Below are 6,775 nucleotides of genomic sequence, written 5' to 3' on the forward strand. Positions count from 1 at the left end.
TCGATTAATTTACTTAGGTTTTAGTTAGGGCAGTAGGTTAATTAGGTTATCTATTTAGTTATGAATTTATCTAGGTTTTAAAATAGGACAGAAATTTAGGGTTAAGAAATTGTAGTTAAAAGAAAAGGCAGCATTTAAGCAATTGTCCAAATCAACATCCCTTGTTAAAGCAAATTTAGGTAGGCTAAATTTATATGCAAATTTGAACTGGACATGTGGTATGTGGATATGTCATGTTTTGGACATGTCATGTTTGGAATTTGAACATGTCATTTGGACATGTGATGGTTTGGTTCAATTTTGGTAAATGATCCAAGTGGCCTATGTTACGCCGGAATGTTGATTCATTTCCATTCCAGTGAATTTCAGGCGCTCGATATGTCCATTTTTTAGCAAAGGTCATGCCGAAATTTGCCGTGAATAAAGGCATGATTTGTGCTACATAGTTGGCATATCGAGTGCAGGCACATAGATTTCTTTTTATGTCATTTCTCATTTATTCATACTTTTAGAAATAAACGAGGACACTTAATCATAGGAAACATGTCGAACAACGAAGAAACTGGGCCTTCTGACCAAGATGCAGACAAGATGGATTATGAGGGTGAACAAGAGTACCTCGACTATTTGACTGCTAAGCAAGGTTTGGATGTCAGCCTCGATGATGGTACTGACGCCGACATCGACACCGACGGCGCCGGCACTGATGGCAGCGCCGAGACCAGCGGGGAAGGTACTGGCGCGGAAGATACTGGCGGGGAAGGTACCGGCGCCGATGCCGCTACCCAAAAGAGGAAGCATAAGAAACAGAGGACACGAAAACCTAACAAACTAGGGATTGGACGACTTGTGATCACAAAGATGGCACCTGGCAAGTTTGAGCCATTAGAGGTGAAAGAACCTCGCAAGTGCTATGGGAACCAATTAGGATGCATCCTACGGGAATGTGCGAGCATCAACGACGATGACTTAAGGAGTAAAGAACATTTGACGCAGTTGCTCCTAACGAAGTTGCACAAGAGATTCAAGTTCCCCGATCGGGATGATAACATAGAACAACCGTGGGATGATCCAAAGATGAAAAAGATTAACAATCATGCCATGGGCATGTTTAGCAATGATTTGGCCTCCTGGAAAGGGAGGGTGAAACGAGCTATTGAGGCTGATGAACCCCTGTCCGAGATTCTGGAGGAAAATCTAACACTTATGGTAGAGGAGTTCGAAAAGTTCAAGGACACTTGCGCTACTGAGGCAGCCAAGGCTAAGGCTGCGAAATTCAAGAGCCTTCAGCAAAGGAACACGGGGAAGCATCGCCTCGGAAGCCGTGGCTACCTCGGTAAAAGGACCATATGGGATAAGGAGGACACGAAACGTGAAGCCGCGGTTCTCCCAGACCACTTCGCGAAGTTCACCAACCCCTTGGAGCGTGACTTCATCAGGGCCCGCTACAAGTGGGACAAGGAGAAAAAGGTTTTTTACATGGACCAGATCATGAGGAAATTGATTAGACTACTAGAGAAGCATCACCAGCTTGCAGCCGAAAGCCCTACTTCTCCGATGAGGCCCAAGTGGGACACCCCTCTCAACCGGGCCTTGAACGAACTTAAGGGACTCCCTTTGGGCCTGCGGTCGCAATATGGTCGTGTGCACGGCACTGGAGACAGCGCCACGTGGAAGGTGTTTTACAACGAGGGCCCGGAGGCCAAGAAGCAGAAAAAGAAGTTTTGTCAGGCGGACATCGACGCAAAGGTGAAGCTTTCGGTCGAGAAAAAAGCAGCTGAGGACACAGAAAAAACAGCCGAGGAGAAAGATGAGTTGCTACAGCAGGCAGTCAATGCAGCTGTAACTGCCTGCAGAAATGATTTTGCTACTAACTTGGTTCCAGCTATCATCAACTGGACAAAGAAAATCCAGACAAGACGGTACATGATTTCTTGATGCCCAGTTTCGTCGGGAGCAACTCCATGAACAACAACAACACCGCACCATCACTTGCTCACACAACCGGGCCTCCTCTCGCGGTCGCTCCCACTCATAGCAGCCGTCCTCAGTCTCTGGCACGCTAGGTGGACCTTCGTCTTTGGCTGAGCTCGACGCCGTCACGGTAATTACATGTCGCACCAACATATATATATAGAATATTCCATTTTCGTTGCCTTTCGGATGTTTTACGCCACAGACATATGTGTTTGCAGGGCGAAGAAACCCCGTGCACCATACTCTACTTGATCAAAGGCCAGAAGGTGGATGTGGGAAAGGGGATGATAATGAACCCCATGCAACCCACGTTCCACAACCAGCCGATCCCCGCTGGGCACTTCAGGGTTAACTTGTCCAGTGTGAAATAGGGGCACGAGTATTTTCCTCCTCCGATATATCCCATGGGAGAGGATGAAGAGACCCCTCCACGGATTGGAAACTGCAAGGGTTGGGTGCTGCTATGGCCGAAGATTCTTATTCGTCTGGAGCCGGCCGAGAGCACACCAATAACCACACATCAACAAGCATGTGCGGAGACCACCACCTCGCCTACGCAATTACTAGCTCATGTAGTGCCGAGTGAGAGTGGCGGACGACGTGATGAAGGGGGTGCAATAGTACTGGCTAATGTAATCAGTCCTATAGAACAGAGAATGGATGATGAGATGGAGGTCGACCCTATGGGTTTCCTCAATACAAATGCATATGACTGTGACATAGATATGATGAGTCAACCATATGGCGAATCGGGCTATCAGCATGCTAATGAGGATATGGATGATATGCCCGGGCAGGAAGGTCGTTGGAAGGATTGCAAAAAGTCTCTCTTCATGAATTCCTCACAGGACACGCCTGAAGATGTCGCCTCAACACTGGCTCAACTAGCCGGGGGTCGTACAGTGCTTAGCCCGGGAACCCTGGGGCAGGGGTTAAGGAAGGGTCTGGAAGGTGTGCCCAAGAAAAAAGAGAGGAAGAGATCTGGGAAGATAACTGCCCCCAAACAAGCTAGAGCACAAAGAAGCCAGACGATGCATTTTGAAGAGCGTGTACCTGTGAAAGGTGCGGCCATGTTCCATCTCATGGGCGAGCCGATTCTACCGCCGAAACCGCTGGAGGCACTATCAGGGGGTCTCAGGAGACTGCACGACCATATGTTGTTGACTGAGAAAAGCCTACTAGCCTCAAGGGATCTAGGATATCCGACATACATGCCTCGTGTGCCTGAGGGGAAGTGCTACGTCGACACACGGCCCGCGGAGGTGTTCTTCTTGCGGTTTGACCATATCATTGAGATGTTTCTGACAAGACGGCTCGATTTTACAATCGTCTGCCTTTTTGCGCTACATATGAGCTCCGTCATGAAGAGTGAAGAAGTCTCGCAAATCTGTGTGGCGGATCCGTACTACATGCACGAGTCTTTCTTGAGTCTCGGAAACTTTGAGCGTGAAACTGCTAGGGAGTACCTCCAAAACTTCATGGTACAGAATAAGGACCGGGAAATTGTCCTCGTGCCTTATCATCCAAAGTAAGTCAGTTACGGACAACCATTTCGTACATTTCAATCATTCCTTCTCTCTCATATGGGGAATAATTTGAGGTGTCTTTTCCCCGTAGCAACGGGCGCGCCGTCCTTATCGTTCTTTACCCGCAAGTCTCCCACACATGTATTTTGACCCTTCTAGAGACTACGAGAAAAAAAGACTACACCCACATAATGAATATTCTAGATGATGCTCTCCAAGGCTTCAGCATTAGAGGTGGCCACATGCAGATCAGGAAACAAAGAAACAAGAAGATGGGTTTCGCGCATAAAACTAACTTCTCCTACATCCATGTCCCAAAACCAAGCAAGAAGGATGGATTCTACATCGTCCATCTCATGATTCTGTTCAACACGGATCACCAAAAGCTTCGCATGAGAAGCAGAAAATGATGATCATATACACAAGTGGCTAGAATCTCATGGAGAAGCGGATTATAAACTCAGAGATGACTTCTTTCGCATCCAAAGTGACATTGGACGATCATCATGAAAGAAGTCGTCGATGAGAAGGGGATGTTCCACCACAGCCCTATATCGCGAGCTGACGTCCGAACTCGCATAGGCATGCAATGTTTAGACCTCACGCCATTCAAGAAGCTAGGTTCCATCCTCGATGATATGGAAGGATGGAACTTCTAGTGATTTATGATGCCGATGATGATATGTGTCGGTTGAACTTGTATACTTTTTGTAGTGATGAAACTTTGTGATGTCCATGGTCCCTGCCGAACTTGCGTAACGCTACTTTGTTAGTTTGCGTACGATGACCTGCGTACCTCTAGTTAATTAATTTGCATACTGTATGTTGCATCTAGTTGCTAACCTGTTCTTTTTCGGTTTTGCTCTAGTATATTTTGTTGCATATATATGATTGTACATCCTCTTCATGAACATGCATCTCTAACAAGTACCTAGTTTCTTGATGGCGAGATGGAAGTGCTATGTCATGTACAAAGGGAAGGTTCCAGGGGTGTACAACGAGTGACATGAGTGTCAGGCGCAAGTGAATGGGTTCTCGGGCGCCAGCCATAAAGGCTTCAAAAGCAGACAAGAAGGAGAAGCTAGTTACTTGAGGTTCACGCTAGCGCGAGAGAGGACTCGTAACCGCCACCTCATGTACTGCATAGTTCCGCTCTCACTCATAGTGATAGCTCTTCTCGCATATACCTTTGTTTAGATGGATGACGTTGTAGTTGCAAGTATTTGAGACTTGCATGTATCGCTATTTTCGAGATGATGACAAGATACCACTTTGTGTTGGATGATGATTATGATGAGACTATTTGTATGTATATGCTATGATTACATTTGTGGTCTCGCAGGCATTTGTATGTGTATCATGATGACATTTGTATGTGCTAAAGATTCTTCTATAAAGCCTGTTCAAATACAAAACAAATATGCCGAAAAAAAACAAAAAACTACTAAAATTAGCAGTAGCGAGTGGACAAAAGTTAGCAGTAGCGCGGTAGTAGCAGTAGCGCGCACAGGAGAAGCGCGCTATAGCTATTAGCAGTAGCAAGCTTCCATTAAGCGCGCTACTACTACACTTGTGTAGCAGTAGCGCTGGTGAGCACGCGCTACTGCTACGTGTTAGCTGTAGCGCCTTATTAGTACCGCCGGTCCCCGCGCTACCGATACACCAAAAACACGCACTGCTGCTAGCCTTTTCCCTAGTAGTGCTTAGCTCTACGCTGGTGAGAAGACAACAACACTAGACTAGGTGCCTGGGGCTTAGGACCAATGTAACAGGAGCCAACTTGCCCTTGATACCGAAATGATGGGTACCCTTCAAAGGAGTAACCCGAAGGTAAGCCTTGTCGCCAAATTCATAAGCCACTTCCTTATGACGACAGTAATACTGGCTCCTTTGACGAGACTGGGCTGTTTTCAAATTCTCACAAATAATGCGAACTTGCTCTTCTGCTTCCCGAATCATATCTGGTCCAAAGAATTGTCTTTCCCGTTTCTGACCAGTTCAATGGTGTTCGACATCTTCGTCCATACAGGATCTCGAAGGGTGCTCTCTTAAGGCTGGATTGGTAACTATTGTTAAAAGCAAACTCGGCGAAAGGCAGGCACTTCTCCCAATACATACCGAATGAGATAACGCAAGCACTGAGCATGTCTTTGAGAATTAGGTTGACCCTTTCCATCTGACCACTTAACTAATGGTGGAAAGAAATACTGAAGGAAAGATGGGTTCCCATGGCAGTCTGGAAACTCTCCCAGAAATGAGAAGCGAAAAGACTACCAGGGTCTGAATTTATCTCTAGTGGGACACCATTAAGTGACACTATTCGACAAAATATATAAGTCAGCGAGCTGACTAGCAGTGATACTTTCTCTAACAAGTAGGAAGTGAGCCACTTTGGAAAGACGATCAATGACTATGAATATAGCGTTATTCCATCTCTTGGTCCTGGGAAAGCCGGTGATGAAATCCATACCAACGTTATCCCATTTCCACTCAGGAATAGCTAAGGGCTGAAGGGTGCCAGCAAGTCTCTGATGCTCTGCCTTAACGCGACAACAAACGTCACAGTTAGCAATGAACTAAGAGATTTCTCTTTTCGTCCTAGTCCACCAAAACCTCTGGCGTAGGTCCTGATACATCTTAGTACTACCAGGATAAATCGTGAGAAGTGATTCATGAGCCTCCTTAAGGATCAATTGCCGAAGATGTTGATTCTTCACGTGAAATCACTCGCTCTTTTGATCATATCATCTTGCCCTGAGAAGCAAGATTGTTCTCAAGCTTAATAACATATCGGTGGTTCGTGATTTTCTAAATATCCTTTCAGAAGAATCACCAGGTTGTCCCCTAACCGTTATGTAGAGCTCGCCATCAAGTTGGTTTTCTTATAAACCACCCCTTGTCTAAGAATTCTGTGTTCGATACCCTGAACTAGTTGATTGAGCTAAACAACAACTTGGAGAGTTGGAAGATGGAAGCTTGTCCGACTTAGTTCATTGCTAAGGGATATCTTTTTTATGTGTTTGTTGAAGAAACATGATATCTTCATTGATTGATCCTCATGATCAGTTGTTCGATCTATTGTCTTACCCAAATCTTTGATTTTTGTGTGGGCTGTCCTCAAATCAAATCAGAACCAACGATGTTCGTAATGTTGTCTTACTCTTGGGCGACCCCTTGAACATACACCATTACATATTTTGGTCTGACTAATGGTATCACCGTGTTCACTTAATTGTAGAATTCCATCTATATGTAAGCGTGGATGGATTGTT

The sequence above is a fragment of the Triticum dicoccoides genome, chromosome 4A, assembly GCF_002162155.2.
Source record: "Triticum dicoccoides isolate Atlit2015 ecotype Zavitan chromosome 4A, WEW_v2.0, whole genome shotgun sequence".
NCBI classification, from domain to species: Eukaryota; Viridiplantae; Streptophyta; class Magnoliopsida; order Poales; family Poaceae; genus Triticum; species Triticum dicoccoides.